Source organism: Saimiri boliviensis, chromosome 16 (assembly GCF_048565385.1).
Source record: "Saimiri boliviensis isolate mSaiBol1 chromosome 16, mSaiBol1.pri, whole genome shotgun sequence".
Taxonomy (NCBI): domain Eukaryota; kingdom Metazoa; phylum Chordata; class Mammalia; order Primates; family Cebidae; genus Saimiri; species Saimiri boliviensis.
Window position 1 is genome coordinate 14,719,598 of NC_133464.1, and position 17,157 is coordinate 14,736,754.

The 17,157-nt window shown below is 43.8% G+C and overlaps 1 protein-coding gene across 31 annotated transcripts in view; it reads left to right on the forward strand.

Annotated features, from left to right (window-relative positions):
• DOCK9 (dedicator of cytokinesis 9) overlaps positions 1-17,157 on the forward strand; it is a 294,205-nt gene that overhangs the window by 107,417 nt on the left and 169,631 nt on the right. The gene's annotated exons all lie outside the window — the stretch shown is intronic.

Consider the following 17,157-nt stretch of genomic DNA (forward strand, 5'->3'; position numbering starts at 1 on the left):
GAACATAACTTGAAAATATTACATAATTTAGAAAGGATACAATTACATATATTCTTCTTACTCATTTTACCGGGAGGTTTACCTTAAATAAAGTAGGGAAGAACCTAAATTGTGAACCAGCTGATAGAAAGTTTCTGTTCTTAACATCGGCTAAACTCTCAGCAGTTGGGTAAAGCCAAGTGCTTTGGTGGACTTTGTAGGGAGGAATGTGAAAATGGTTGTGTTGTTACCATCAGTGAGTAGGTTGTGCTTCTCTCTCGGAATTTCTTCAGTACAATAAAGGCACATAATTTTTTTAAGCAAGCTGCACAAAACCACCAACATGCACTGCAGAGTGGGGGACAATTGAGCCTTTCAAATTATCTGCTAAAGAGATTATTAAACTAATACGCAGTGATTTTAGTTAGTGATTTTTTTCTTTAATGTGGAGGTTCAGTTGCTATTATCTTATCAAGAAGTGTTTGCTCACTAATTTACTAAATTTTCAAATAATGTCTAAGAATTTGAACTTAAACTTTCCTATGAAGATTTGATTTGAACTGAATTCCTTTCTCTGTGACTTGTGAGACTGCCCTATATTGTATTGCCTTCAAAACTATATTGCTAACCCTGAGCTGAAACACTTAGTAAAATATGATGGTCTTTTTCACTGCAGATTTTCATCTTAGAGATTTAGGTTTCCTTTCTTCACCCTCTGCTACATTGTTTAGAAATATAATTCAGTGTTCTGGATTCCTTGCTGCCAGTATAATAGCTCGCTTATCTGTTGGGTTGCCGGGCTATATGGGTTTCACTGCTTAAAGCAGCTGATGTAACTTATGATTTCTTGGAGGAAGTTGTGTGGTTTAGGTTCCCTTGTGAATATTCTTAAAAATCTTCTGTCAGTGATTCTCCGGCTATGTAGAAATATGGTCTACAGGACTGAATACAGTAGAAAGATGCCGTGCAATTTTTTTTAAAGCACACAAGTGACTTCCTAAACTTATTTCTCTTTCTAGTGCTCAAGAAATTTGCCATTTATGTCCAAGCTATTTGTTTAGGTAAATCTCACTCCAGGCAGTTCCACTGGGGGTCTTTTTCCGCTGCAATGGATAAGGCTGTGCTGGCTACAGCTGCAGTTGGTGGGAACGCTTGTCAGGGCCCGGAAGATTCTGGCAGTGTGGAGATCACAGCTCTGCACACCTGCAGAGAGGCGTGAGGGAGTAAGGAAGCCAACAGAGATAGAGAAGCTTTTTCTTATCTGGCCATGTTTGTCTTCTTCCATCAGCGTAAGCAAGATAAAAAGAACCAATGTCGGATAAGAGAGGCAAGGATATTTTATCAGGGCCTCTGCCCAGGGCAGATCTCTTTTCTGTGGCTGTTGCTGCAAACTGGCAAGCAAGAGTTCAACAGAGTGCTGGGAAGACAACTTTTTTCTCAGGATGATTTTTCGGAAGTAGGCAGACAACACCATGCAATCTGTTTGTGGCAGTACTATTTATTGTTATCATGTCAGTGACCTACGGGCTTGGTGAGAATCCCTAAGACTGTCTGTCATTTGAATGAATTATACCTAGAGACGTTTAAATGTAGGTAGCATACTTTATTCAGGAGGTAGCATTTTGAGATAAAGTTTTGCTGTTTTTAGTTATGTACAGAAACAGTCCTTGGGGAAAATATTACATAATTTAGAAAGGATAAAAGTAATACATGTAGTATAGAAGTAGGAAAAACAAGAAATGCAAATAGTATAGAAGTAGGAAAAGAAGTGCCCTTGTTTTTACTATCCAGTGGTGACCACTATTAATAACTTGGTGTATATACTTCCAGACTTTCTCCTGTGCCAGTAACAGTGTTCACTCGTGTGTGTGTGTGTGTGTGTGTGTGTGTGTGTGTTTAGAGAATATACTATTATAGATTTCTGGGTTAATTTTCTTCCAGAACACATCAAGAACACTTTTGTCAACGTATGTGGGTTTATGCCATTTTGTTTTCTTTTTGAGACAGAGTCTTGCTCTGTCACCCAGGTTGGAGTGCAGTGGCACTATCTTGGTTCACTGCAACCTCTGTCTTCTGGGTTCAAGTGATTCTTCTGTCTCAGCTCTTGAGTAGCTGGGATTATAGGTGCCCATCACCACACCTGTCTAATTTTTGTATTTTTAGTAGGGACAGAGTTTCACCATGTTGGTCAGGCCAGTCTTGAACTCCTGACCTCAGGTGATCCGCATGCCTCACCCTCCCAAAGGGCTGGGTTTACAGGCGTGAGCAACCGTGCCCGGCTTGTGCCATTATTTTTAATGGCTGTATCTCGTTTTAGGGTCTGTAACTATAATTGGATGGTTATTAAATTTGTTTCTAATTGTTTGCATTAGTAGCAATGCTACCTGTAAGTAGGTCTTAAAGCATGTAGGCAAGCCAGTACTTGTTCTAAAAACTTTCTATCAGAAGTTCTCTCCTGCTCTTATGATTGGTGGTAATGTTATTTCCCCTTTGCCAGGGGCACCTTGAAGGTTTCTCTTAGCAGTGGCTGCTTGTTCAGTGTTAGGAAAGTTAGTGTTTCTTTTTTTTTCTTTTTTTTTTTTTTGAGATGGTGTTTCGCCCTTGTTGCCCAGGTTGAAGTGCGTTGGTGTGATCTCAGCTCAATACAACCTCCACCTGCTGGGTTTAAGTGATTCTCCTGTCTCAGCCTCCCAAGTAGCTGGGATTACAGGTGTGTACCACCACACCTGGTTAATTCTTGTATTTTTAGTAGAGACATGGTTTCATCATACTGGTCAGGGTGGTCTCGAACTCCTGACCTCAGGTGATCTGCCCACCTCTGCCTACCAAAGTGCTGGAATTACAGGTGTGAGCCACCACGCCCAGCTGAAAGTTAGTGTTTCTAAGAGAATATGTGTTTGGACATTATAAAGTTTCAGAGGCTGCAAGGTTCAGCTTACAGGCACCTACATGGGTGGGTCTTGTCCCCTGCATTGTGATGGTAAGTAGGAGGAAGCACATGGTGAAAATTCCCCATTTCTATCCAGGCTCACTGCCAAACCCCCTGAGAAATGGCTTTGGGGGCTAGAAATCACTACCAGGGGAATAGGCAGGATATTCTTGATGTCCGTATGTTAGTTTCCTGCTCACATTTGAATACCTATTTTTACTCCCCTTCCCCCTAACTTTAATGCAGTTTCTGGAAATAATGTATTCCAATTGTTACTGCTCAACAGTTTAGAGGAAAAAGGCTTCAAAGAGCCACAAAAGGCTAGGTTGTATGTCATTTATGCAGCCCTTTCATTGGGTTACTTTTTTAAGTCTGGTAAGGACTGCAGCCCAGGTCTTATTTTGGGAATTTTTAAGGTTGAAGGATGTGAAGATTGAGAAGAACTGACTTTTCCTGTTAGGTGTACTATTTAGGTATTGTTTAAAAGGCATCACCAGGCACTGTGGCTCAAGCCTGTAATCCCAGCAGTTTGGGAGGCCGAGTTCAAGACCATTTTGGGTAACATGGCGAAACTCCGTCTCTACAAGAAATACAAAAATTAGCCAGATGAGGTGGCATGCACCTGTAGTTCCAGCTTCTAGAGAGGCTGAGGTGGGAGGATATCTTGAGGCTGCAGTGAGCAGAGATTGTGTACAATGATTACGTTGTTAATTTTCAATTAGACTTTAGATGACTGTGATTGAGTGAATTAAATTAGTCAATAAGCCTTTCTGCCCTGTAGGTTTTCCTGCATCCTTAGAGACAACTTTAGAAAAAAAAATGATATTACATCAGCGATATTTAATTAGTAGTTTCCTTGTTTTTAAAATATTGGATGGTGAAGGAAGGACATTCCCAAAAGCTTTATATGGTGACCTATTCCTAGTGACAAGAACAGGAAATTTTACTTATTCAAAGCCATATGCCTTCACTACAATGCTCTCTGTGTTTCATTTGTTTATTCATTAATTCATTCAACCCACATTTATAAGAATGGAGACTTGCCAGTCTTATTGGACAGTGGATTGAGGTGAATGAGACCAACACCCTCCCTCTCCCCAGGCAGCAAGGCCTGAGGAAGGAAGGGGTTAGTTCCTCAGAAATGCTTTGCTGTGGTATTTATCAGGCACAGTGAGTGTTAATGCAGCTCATCTATTCCAAACACTTAGGCAGACAACACTTAAATCATCAGCAGCTCCAGGAAGGACGTGCTCCAGATTTTTTAGCAGCTAATGTAGGCATACCCCTGTTTTGCAGAAGGCACAGGCCGGACCCCTGACTGTTCATGTGAACAGTGTTACATGAGGCTCCTCTGCTGCGTACCTATTTTGTGGAGTGGTTGGTGGGAGGAATCTTCAGGGAGTACATTCTTAGATAGGGTCCAAGTGAATCTAATCACTATGCCAGGCCTGGAAAATTATCTCAGACATGGGGCTTCCACAGCTTGTTCACTACCTCATTGCCATGCCAAATCACTGTTACCTCTTGGGACTCTCGCTTGTATAGAAAACTAAAATCCACCCAGCTCTGGTGTTTCTTTTCTCATCATCTGCCATCAGCATGGAGGGAGAATGGCTGGTTACTGTTTTTTGTTTTTTTTTTATAGCAAGGTAATGCCAATAATCATGTAATAATAAAAATAGCACTACTTATATAGTGCCCTGCTCTGTGCCAGGAACTGTTTTATGCCTGCTAAATATGTTGTTTCAACTCATCTTCACCACTCTCGGAGGCAGGCACATTTTTCTTTTTCAGACAAGGAAACTGAGCACAGAGAAGTCAGGCAACTTGCTCAAAGTTACACATTCAATAAGTGGCAGAGGCAGGATTGTAGACTTTGAGTCAGGTTTTCTAAAATCCATACCTGGTCACGTGTGCACGATTCATGAACAAAAATGAACGTATTCACTTGAGGATTCACTTAGGATTGAGACTGTAAAGATGAACAAGAAAGGAAAAACATACTGCCCTTAAAAACTTAACAGTTGTTAGAGAAAGGCCAGTTTATAAGTGACAGCCAGCATTGGTTGAATAACATGAAGACAATGATGGTCATGTGAAGACGTTAGAAATATGAATGAAATAGAACTACTCTCAGGAGGCACATTATCTTGGGTGTTACATTTTATCATCTTCCCAGAAAGTTACATAGGAGCATAGACTGGTGAGAGTCTAAGAGTCTGAAGGCATCCTGATTTCCTCCCTGTGTTCCTTTTTAAAAAATTTATAGCATGATCCAGGTTAATCCTGAAATGTTGATTCCCTAATTAGTAAAACGGGCACTGTGGTCCCCATAATATTTACAGGGGCTGCCATTTGTGTGCTCTACTCTCTGAAAGGTAGTGGCTAAACACAAGGCTGCAGAGCAATGTCCAGCTGACTGGTGGCACAGGCAGGCCAAGAGACCAGAGACCTAACTTTGATCCTGCATCTGTCTCTTAATCTCTGCAGATCGCACCCTCCTGGGCGTCAGTTTTCTTATCTGTAAAATGAGGAGCCTGTCATACATCATCTCTGAGACCTGGGGCTCAAACTCCAGCATTAGCATCTTTCATCTCAAAATAATCTGGGATGTAGCCAGGTTTAGGACTGTGGCATTTCAGTTTCAGGTTTTAAGCTTTGTTTATTCAAAATTGTTTGAGTTTTGAGTTGTTGGAGCTACAAAATGGGATCTTGGAATTCCATCTAGTCTAAGAAGTAAGACCAAGGGAATGGGTTGGCCACCTGGAAATGGATCAAAGTGGCAGTAGAATTTGGAGTTAGCAGGGCGCTCTAGGCAGGAGATAACAAGACAACCTAGCTCCAGCCTACAGATAGCATATGACTGTGAGGATACTTTTAGAACCAAGAAGGGTTGGAAATTATAGTTTTCCCCAACTTTCCAGAAGTTTGAAATACCCTGTAATGTGATATACTAGTGCTAAGTCACTTTTAGAATGACATTTTGAGGCTTTGGAATTTTTCAGCGCTCCCTTTCCTGACAAGTGTAAGTGCCACTTACCAGTGGGTCTCAAGGGCTCTGCCAGGTTCCTGGGGAGGAACCAGTCTCATATTCTGCTTTGGGATCTCCTTAATATGGACAGTTGTCACTGCCAAGGGAAAGGCAGCAGTGAGCAGTGCAGAGAGCCCAGCACTCACTCTCAAGAGGCTCACTTGGCATTTCTAAGCCTGGACTGCATTGCATATCAGAGGTTGTAGCAGTGGCTGCCCTCCAGATCCCCCATCTCTGAAGGTTCTCCGGACTGCCTGTTCAACTACCACATTGTATCTTTTCCTACACTGAGCCATGCGCATTGTGCTATTAGACCACTCTTTCTAAAATACAGAGATGGGTGGGGCGCAGTGGCTTATGCCTGTCATCCCACTACTTTGCGAGGCTGAGGTGAGAGGATTGCTTGAGGCCAGGAGTTTGAGATCAGCCTGGGGAACATAGCAAGACCCTGTCTCTACAAAAATAAAAAATACAAAAATTAACCTGGCTTAGTGGGACAGACCTGTAGTCCTAGCTATTTGGCTGAAGCAGGAGGATTGCTTGAGCACAGGAGTTCAAGGTTACATTGAGCTATGATGGAGCCATGCACTTCGGCCTGGGTGACAGAGCAAAAGTCCATCTCAAAAACAAAACACAAAACAACACAGCCCACTGAGATAGTTGTTGATTGTCTGCTTAAAACCCTTCTCTGACTCTTCCTTTGCAGAGAAAGCAAAACATGGCCTCCTTGACTCGCAGAGGCTGACCCTGAACTTGCCTGCTGATCTCATCTCATGTGCAGCCTCCAAAATGTGCCCTGACCCCGGCTCTCCAGTCTTCCTTCCACCTCGGGTGCTTTCACACCTGGGCACAGCTCTACCTTTGCGTGGCATGCACTGCGTTAGATAAAAGGATAAAATCCTCATTTATGTGTCAAGCCCCAGCTCACTTGCCGGCTTCTTTGTGAAGCCTTTGCAAACCCTCTCCCCACATTTCCCAGTAGACTGTGTGCTCCTGTAGCCCATCACGGTGCCCTCATTCCAGCTTGTTGTCAGGCATCTGCGCTTCATTGTAGTAAAGGTTTATACTCCAGTCTCCCTCACTAACGACTGGGGGTCGGGGGAGGGGAGTGCTCCTGCCCAACAGGAACCACCTGAGGGGTTTTGCTTTCTGTCTCTGATATAATGTCAAAGGTCTTTTTTTGGTTTGTTTTGTTTTCTCCCACTTCTCAGCATGGTCCTGGTGACTCTTTGGGGAATGTGTAGGCAAAAAACAGTTGCAGAAAGGCCTACAGGAAACGGTAGATCTGAAAATCATTCACGTTTTTATTTGCATCATCTTCCACCTGCAAAGGTTTAGCCACCGATATCCAAATGTCTTGATTGCCGAGAAGTAGAGAGGGATGCAAGTAGAGGAACTTGCTTGACTTACATGCGATGTAGGTATTGTGCCCCTTAACTCTCATGTGCATCTGTTTTTTTCATCTCTGTTAAAATGCTGGTGACTTTTTATGAGAGTACTTAAATGCAGAAGAGCCAACATAGGTTCCCAGAGTCAGACCTCTTCCTGTTCCTCTTAGCCAGCACCCCTTTTTGTTATCAGTACCTCTTCCTGGCAGCTGTACCTGGAACCCTAACATCATCTTTGATGATCATAGTACACTTGGAAAAATCACCGTGTGACATTATCACAATAGCTTCTCAGTAAATTGATTATATCTGGAAAAGGTGGAGATCCACAAGACAGAGGCAAAAAATATGGCTCTTCCAAGGGAGATAGCGTTCAGAAAGGTGGGGCCTGTTGGAGACAATGGAGAATGTGGTCCCCTGCTTCACAGAACCAAGACTAGACCTGACTTTTATTTTTGATGTGATGTCTTTTCCAAACTCTTGTCCGTTCAAGTAAAAATTTCAGGAAGTGAATTGTCCGTTGTTTTGCCATGAAGTTTAAAAAATTACCTGTATGTTAAAATTTCTTACAGTCTGTAATAGTGCTGTCTAATAAAAATATAACATGAACCATATATATATATATATATACGTATATGATTTATTTTATTTTAATTTATTTTGAGACAGAATCTTGCTCTTTCACCCAGGCTGGAGTGCAGTGGAGTGATTTTGGCCCACTGCAACCTCCACCTCCCAGGTTCAAGCAATTCTTATGCCTCAGCCTCCCAAGTAGTTGGGATTACAGGCGTGCACCACCACACCTGGCTAATTTTTAGATTTTTAGTAGAGATGGGGTTTTAGCATGTTGGTCAGGCTGGTCTTGAACTCTTGGCCTCAAGTGTTACCCCTGCCTCAACTTCCCAAAGTGCTGGGATAACAGGCGTGAGCCACTGTGCCTGGCCAAATAAAAAATTTTCTAGTAGCCAAGTTAAAGTAAAAAGAAACAGGTGTAACTAATTTTAGTAATTTTAACCCAATATTTCCAAAATATTACCATTTCAATTTTGAATTCTTACTGTGAAATTAATGTGTTTTATATTCTTTTATTCATGTGATGTCATTGACATTTGGTGTCTGTTTTATGCCTACAGCACATCTGAATTTAGAATCACATTTTAAGTGCTCAGTAGTCACCTGTGGATGGTAGCTACCACATTGATCAGTGCAGGTTTATACTTACACATTCTTTAGCTTAAAATCCTCAAACTAAAAAGCTGTCATTTTAGGCAGTGAGTCACTGGATGTGGAAAAATATTTGTCTTTTTTTTTTTTCTGTAGGAAAAATGCATAATTTAAATGTGTGAGTTTTCCTTGCAAAGGTCATGGCTTGAAATATTTGATTGTAATATAAATTACTTACCTAATGGCATTAATATGTGTCAAGGCATTTAAACCTGGTTCTTTGGAAAGATTTAGTATTTTGGAGTATGATCTTTAATATTTTTGAAGTGGAAAATGATTATTGTCCTGGAGAGGACTCTGCTGTAGTGAGATTGTAAAACCTGGGCAGTTCCGTGCCTGGCAGATCTCAGAGCTGGGAGCACCTCTGTCTTCCCTGGTGACATGGTGCCTGTAGCATCCCTGCGTGGATCAGAGTTCAGCATTTCTCATATGAAGAAGAACAGGGGCATTAGAGAGGCACTTCTGGTTCTAGAAATCTGAAATCCCATCATGTTTACTGTCCACGTATGATGGGAAGGTCCTGGTCTTGGGGCCAAGAGACCCAAGGATCACCATCTGTGTGACCTTCAGTAGGCCATCTAATTCCTCTGAGCTTCAGTTTCCTTATTGGTGAAATGGTGATGATGCAACCATAGTGTTGTGGGGAGATTTAATGAGACAGTGTGCGTGTAGTCCAGCAAAGGTATGTATGTTGCAGGGGCTAAAATTCTACCGAATGAGAACTACACATAGCCGTGTAAGGTCCCCACCTCCACCATTTGGTGAGTTCGTACTCTTTCCAGGCACTACGTATTGAACCCTGTCAATAACCTGGTAATAGTGACAACAGAAATTGTTACTTTTCCCATCTTTAGATGCCAATATGGAGATTTAAAGGTTAAATAAGCAACTTGCCCAAAGGCCACATAGCCAATAGGCAGTGAAGCCAGGATTTGTTTTAAGAATAGTTTTTAATGTGAAATTCTCAAACATACACAAAAGTAGATGGACTAGTAGAGTGGTTCTCAAACATGAATGGGACAAGAATCATCTGAAGGGCTTGTTAGCACACAGACAGTGGGGCCCCACCCCCAGAGCTTCTGATTCGGTGGGTCCGGGTGAATGTGTATTTCTAACATGTTCCAGGTGATGCTGATGCTGGCCCAGGAGAGAACTTACATAACCATTGGACTGATGTAATGAACCCCTGTATACCTGTCACCACCTCTGGCAGTAGTTAACATTTTTGGGACTAGGATTTAAACTCTAACTCTCAACACCTGCCCTTTCCTGGTCTCTGTACTGCCTGCCTAGCGATGGAATCTGCAGAAACCGTTTTGTGTACTATGTGTTTTGAATATTCCATTCCCTACTCCCAGTATCTTAAAATAAGTAGCTTAAAGTAAGTTGTTTTGAAATCTGACTAATCTGGCTTTTAGAGCTTTTTATCTTAATTACTTGCCCCTCTTCATTTCAGAGTTCCCAAAACAGCTTTTATTGACCTAGGAAGAATTAGCAATTTTAGGTCATAATGCTAAAAAAAAAAAAAGGAAAAAGAAAATTCCCTGGAAGAGTCTACAGTCTAGAGTTGAGATAGAATTATTTATACAACTGTGATAGAACATCTTTCTCTTTTTTGATTTTATTATTTCTTTTCACACGTGAAAAAAATAGGCAGAATTAGAAGCCAAGACTACTCTATATGTGTGAGGGACACATGCTGGGCTCACCCCAGGCGCCCTACCTGGTTTTTGCTCTGTTCCCCTTTCACCCTTCCTGCCTGGCTTTGGCCCATGGCCCGTATCAGGGTAGGGAGAAGACACGTGAAGCACTGCACTTGCAAGGGAGCTGCTCCTGTTCCACCTCATTCCCTCCTCGAGTGACTCCCCCCAGGCAGTGGAGGAAGTCTCCTAAATTCCTGTCTTGTCTTCCTCTCCTCATTAACATTCTCGGCAGCATCCCCAGCGAGCACAGCTGATGGCTGGCGAGGAGTTGTGTAGGTTTTCTTTAGTTGGTATTATTATTCCTGTCTTTATTATTATTTTCAGTTTTATTATCATGTTCCTCTTACACATTTCCAGGTGCTATTGATTTGACAGTTATCAAATCTGTATAACTGCGGTATAAAAAGGGAATTCAATGTCGTATTACTGTTTTATAACAAAACACTGAATTCACAAATGTCTCATTGTTGGTGTTAGTCTGTTCTTAGGATAACACACTTTGGAGCATGAAAAATATACTTAGATATCTGGAAGGTTGGTGTTTCCCATGTATTCTTACAAATATTCTCCAAAGCATTAACTGCTGTGGTTTAACACTCAAGTTTGAGCTTATTTCTAAATCTAAGTTTAGATACGGTTTCCTTTTTCCTCCAGTATTTAGATTACATGTGCATGCACATTGTCAATGAAAGTACAAAATAAAAATGTAGGCATTGTTTTAGTAGGGGCTGAGTCAAGATCCTGGGCCAGGGCTCACGAGGTTCCTCCTGCGGCCCCCGGGCAGTCCCTAAACTCCCAGGCTCCTGGATTTCCCAGTGTGTCAAATGAGAACACTAGACTGGATCATCGCAGCTTCTGATATTTGCACAAGCTTGTGATGCTAAATAAAAACTTTTAAGCTGTGTTACTGAACCTGTAGTACCTTTTAAAAAGCATGCTTCCAAACAGCTTCCAGATCATTGTCCCTACAGACACTCATGAGCAGTCTGGAGAAGAACATATACTAGTGAACGAGAGTGGGATTCTATCTTACCATCATCTCCTAGTTGTAATGTCCTGAGTTAGGGACAGAAGAGCATGTCTGTGACAAGGTGATGGAGGACATCTTCCTTCCACTGGAGGATGGTGTGGGCCTACCTGTGTGTCTCTCAGCTCCTCCTCCTGTTTGCTGGCTTCCTGAGGCCCCTTCTTTCTGTGGCCCTACCTACCCCCACTCTGGCCTCATCTCTCCCTGCAGGCTGTAGTCCAGGGTGGCTTTGGCACATGTGGGCACCCCAGGTGAGCTGATCTGAGCATTGGTACCCCCTCAAATGAACACTATTCCAATATTTGCTTACTTTAGAGGGGAGACTGAGGTCTGTTTGGGTGAAGGTGGAGCAGGGGGCCCTCGTGAGCTGTGTTGCTCTCTGACTCCAGTGTTCTCCACCCTGCAGCGGAAGCAGGGCCCTTTGGTTGACCATCCAGTGCTCTTCAAGCACGTCTACCTGGGAGACCCGCTTCTAACCTCAGGCAGCAGCAGCATAGAGTCTCTTTCCAGAAGGGCTTTCTCCTAAGTATAATTTTCCCATCACCTTGGATTTCCAGTGGTGCTAGAGCACCTGTGGGCTGAGACCCCCAAGCCCCCTTTATGCAGCCTTATCCAGCTATTCTGAACTCCTGACTGATTCCAGAACTCACCATGCTCAGGGAAAATTTAGCATGAAGCTCATGAAGCTTAAGTTTCAGGATCCCTTTCAAGGCACACTGGAAGGGATTCCGGCAATTTTATATCTTAGTTTGTATTTTTTGACCTCACTGTAACTGTACACATTTCAGGCCCTAGAAAATCTACTTCCATCCATGCACATGCTCCCCGGTGTCTACATTTTCTCTGCAGGGAATCCTCAATCCACCCTGAATAGTGGCTGGCTTGTTATCTGCCGATCAGCCCCAGGAACCTCCTTTAAGAAGCACCCCACATCATTGGGGTCCCTCACTCATCCAACACAAAGTTATTGAGTGCTTCTGCTATGCTGGGTGCTGTTCTAGGTGCTGGAGAAAGCAGTGAATACAGTGGACTGTATTGCCCTCGTGGAACTTATAATCTAGCTGGGCAGAGGTTGAGTTCCTTCTAGTGGGCCAGATGCCAGTCCTGGATCCCTGCTGCTGTCATTGATTCTGCTGATTGTTCACACATGTACCTTCCCTCTGACTGCCAGCTCTCTGGGGCAGGGATGTGTTCTTTTTAGCTTGATGTCTTTGGCACAGTGCTTGTGAACCAGCTCAGTGAATACCTGTGGAGAGAGGGAACACGTACTGCTAATCACATGTGTACACAACAAAGGGAGGCGACTGTTGCTTTCCTGTGCCCACTCTACTTTTAGGAAAATGAGGATCCTTCCTGCAAATTTGACAACTTCAAGAAGTTCCTGGTGGGGCTACATAGTGAGAGTCGTGTGTACAGTGGGAGTGCAGGAAGGCTCGTGTGGCCCCCACTTGTGAGCACGTGGCTTCAGAAGGCCCTTTTTGTTGTAAGCTGCCATGTCCCCATTCCCATCCCCAGCAACAGTGCTGGTGTTCTGTTGGCAACGTTGAGAAGCACTCTGAAAATGGACCAGCTTTATCTCAATCTATCAAGTAGCTTTTACAGCCATGCAGATAAATCAAGGAAGTCCTAAATTCTTTATAAGCAGAAAGGACAAATTTCTCATTTCTTAAAATAGCTCCAAGAGTTGCCATTTAGTTTGCTATTTCAAGAAGTGGCATTCAGGATTTCAGCTCTTGTTAACATTTAATCACCAGAGACACAAGGGCAAGAAATGACTGGAAAGCTCATGTGAAGAAGCTATCACATCTGAGGGAAGAGCAGTGAAATTACTTTGCTCTTTGGAGCTTAGCTCTTCCATGGTTTTCGAGGTTTTCTACATGTTTGGCCAGAGCTGAACTCAGTTTGTGGGCGAACGTTGTACAGGTCTGCTGGATCCAGAGGAATCTCATTTTCCTGGCGCTGAGAACATTTCCTGCTTCTGATTTCTTTTTGATCTGGAATTTCAGTTTGCATGATGTTTGGCCACCAGACCCTAAGCAGCAAATTCTGTGGGAGGGAGGGAGGTCCGAGAGCTTGAAGGAGGGGTTCACGGTGAGGCATTGTGGGGTCCTGCTTGCTGTCCCCCATGAGAGCCATAGGGAAGTGTGATTGCTGGAGGCACGCCATGCAGCCTGCTGCCATGCTCAGAAGATGGGGACTGGCGGGGCCTTGGTATCAGTGACTCACCTGTGCCCATGTTGTCACTCGAGATGAGGAACTCTTTTTTCCCCAGCCATTCTGATCTTGCCACAAACCCTGTGTGAGCAGTGTCCTGAGGGGTGTCCTGCCTGCCTTCTCTCTTCTTCACAATCTAAGATCCTGCGGCTGTCATAGAGTGCCTTGATAGGAGGGGTCAGGAGTGCTTTTCTCTACCGCCCACTCCAGCTGTGGTTCTTCTCCGTCCTCCCTGGCACACACTGCGGCAATACTCAGTCCCGTCTACAGTATAAGCAGCTGTCTGTTTCCTTTGGGCTCAGCCCCTGAACTTCAATGTCATCTCTATGATGCAGTTTTCTCTATGTTGAATCATCATTTGTCTTTCTTTGTGCATGTCCCTGCCATCATTGTCTGTTTTATTTTGTATGTTTCTTTTTCTGGAGGTCGAGGAAAGGTTTTTTTTCTCTTTAAAACACCTGTCATGCAAGCAACACATTTAATATGAGTAGCTCCATTTATTATAATATGTGTTTACAGTCCGCCAGGCTCTGCCTTTTCCATGCATTGACTCAGTTGCGTCCAGCGACAGCCCCACGTGACTGCACAGCTCAGCTTTCCTAACCCCTCTACCATCCTCATCAGCATTCATGTGGACACATGACCCTATCAGGGCAGGTTCAGGTTTTGTGAGGGACAGAGCTTACAGAATTTTAGGGACCTGCTTTAAGAAAAATTATTCAACATTCAAAAAACAAAATAAGGCATGGAAGTGAACATTTATTTAGAATTTGAAAAGAAATAAATTTTAAAACGCTAACCCAAGCTGTAAACACCAGAAATCCAGGGAAACAACACATTTTTCTCAATGAACCTCCTGATGTACCTCTATATCACTTCCCTACAGCTTTGGGGCTTCGTATTCTTTTATTGCCTCTTCCTATGATCAAGATTTTGTATCATTCTTTATTGCAAGAACAGAGCAGTCTTTCCCTTGGCATGGTTAGTTCAGATTTGTATTTTATTACTGAGAGTTCAGAAAAGTTTCTTCTAGTTCCACAACCAGAAGATAATGTCACAGGAATTTTAGGACTGGAAAAGCTTCTGTTCGGTTTCTTTTGTATGTGAGCAATGCAGTTTGGGGGCGTTCTCAGTTTGTGCAGTGACTAATCTTACATACCGCCAAGTAGTTTTGGGGCCACACACCTTAGAACATGTCTGCATGGCCTCCCATCCTCTGTGTCATGACATTGGGTGGACACAGTGGGTGTGTTCCTGGAAATCTTCCTAAGCCAAGGTGCCCAGCAACAATGGAGCTGTAGAGGAACCACTGGCAAGCTCTATTAGCCCCACAGGACATGTCCCTGGGGCCTGAGGGGGATGCTGAGGGGGGCCAAGGTAACAAGACTCAGCCCTGCCCCGAGGCACTGATAGTGCTGAGTGTTCACAGGTCCTAGCAAGCCAAGGACTGCCATGAGAGGCATCCCAGGACTGCTGCTAAGTAAGGATATGGCAACAAGGCACCAAAGGCCACCTTTGTCGGGAGGAGGGAGGTGGCACCCTAGTTATGTGGGAAATGCTGTATGCCTGCCTGGGGCTAGAGCAGCTCTGCTTTAACTTTTTTGCCACATTGCCACATTTGCTTTGTTTGTGGCATTTGCTTTGTTTGTGACCATGCCCCAAAGGGATGTAGGACTGTGACAGGTGTAGAGGTGGGAGGGGCACATTATCCCTGGAGAGGGAGTAACTGAAGCCAGCTGAAGAATTATTTTTCTTCGCACTGTCCAAGCATCCCTTCCTTAGTAAAGTGAGGCAACTTTACAGCCTACGGAGGGCAACGAACTTGACCTTAGCTCTGCATTTAACTTCTGCCAGTACCTCTCACTACATTGAGCTAAATGTTTACAGGCCTGGCTCCTCCACTAATCCAGAGCTTCTTCAACTCGGTTCCACATGACCACGCCAGGGAATTACAGCCTTCCCCTAAAAGCTGTGTATACAATCATAGGAAGCAAACAGTGTAAACAGTTTTCGGCAGGAGAGGATCCAGGCTTTCAAAGGGGTCTGTAACCTTGAGGAGACTCGGTACCAGCCTTGTTTCTTCTTCCTCCCTGAAATTGAAAATTCTAATGTAGTTCCTGGGGCATCATGATTGATCAGGATTTTTTCCAGATCCCCTGGAGAGCTTGTTCAAGCATAGGTAGTTGGTCCCTGCTCTTGAAGCTCCTGACTCGGCTCTGGACTGGGGCCTCAGAAATTACATTTGTAACAAGTTCCCAGGTGATGCTGAATCACCAGTTCCTGGGGGCCCACTTTCAGAACCACGGTTGTGGGCTATTTGTGAACTGAAGGTACTACCGCCTTCTCCCTTTCTGATTCCACAGGAAGCCTGAGGAATGAATGTTTATAGATAAGGACTTTAGCCTCCACATGATGGGGAAAGCTGAAGGACTTGCATATAGACCAAATTAGATGTTTATAGACTATAAAAGCAGCAGTCACCCAGTGTGTATGTTCTGAATGTCATAGGCTTGGGAGTCAGCCAAGCCCTTCCATGCTTAGGGAGACATAGCATCCTGAAATATTCACAATTGAAACTGATGAATGCTCAGGGGTTCAAAACATGATGGTGCTGATGGCCCTGGAGCAGCTCCATGAACAGCTGCAGTCGGTTTGGCTAATTCTGGTTTTCTTTTGAAGATAGAAAATGTAGAACTTTTCCCTTGGAAGTCTGTCACCAGGGGAAGAACTTTTGAACTTGAGCATATTGCCATAGCTTTAAAACAGAGGCTGTGTGCCAGATCTGTGCCAAGCCTCATTCTTACAAATAATAGCGGGGACCGGCAGTCTGCTAATTAGTCTACATCATCTTGCTGTTCGTGTGACGTTCTTGCCACCAGTCACGTTGCAGGCTAATCAGTTCCCTACCCTAGTGGGCTGTCCCCGCCTCCATGCCCCACTAGCACCTGGAAAAGTTTAGCAGAGCTGAAGAACAGTGAACAGCTGTTACCAGTGAATCATAGTTTAAAGGAGAGTTGAAAATAGACAATTATCCTCTTAACCCACAATTTGGTAGATACAGTGGTGTGCCTTCCCACACACCTACCTCCAAGTCTCCCAAGCCCCTCTCCTCCGCCATTTCCTTTTCTGTCTTCAGTTTCCTCCCCAGGGTGCCTCCATCTCTGCCTTTCTTTTCTCTTCCTCCTCTGCACTTCCTTCTGCTCCCCTTTCCCTCTCTCCTTCACCAGTCTCCATTCTCCAGCCTTTCTCCTCTGATTGTTTCTTTCTTTCCCCCATCAAAGGACACCTGTAGAAGGGAGGCATTGTGCCCCAGATTTGTATTTGAAGCAAGAGCTTTGTGCCTTGTCCTTCCCTTAGGCAGCACGTGAGCCACTCCCACTTGACTCCTTTTCCCTGGAGTCAGTCATGTGCCTCGGAAGTGCTTCCAGCAGCCGCTCTGTGACCTCTGTCCTGTGAGGCCACTAGGAGTTCTTTCATTAAGTGACCTGAGTTAGGGTTTGTACAAGTTGAAATTTTTCACAGTTCTTGATACATGTTAATCTTCCATCAGATGTATCGTATTGTTCAGTCAGTCCCATGGGCTTTCCTGGTTACTATGCATGACCAGTCTTTAACAGAAATGTTGGCTTTTAAACTCTCCTTCACACATTTACTATGGTTGA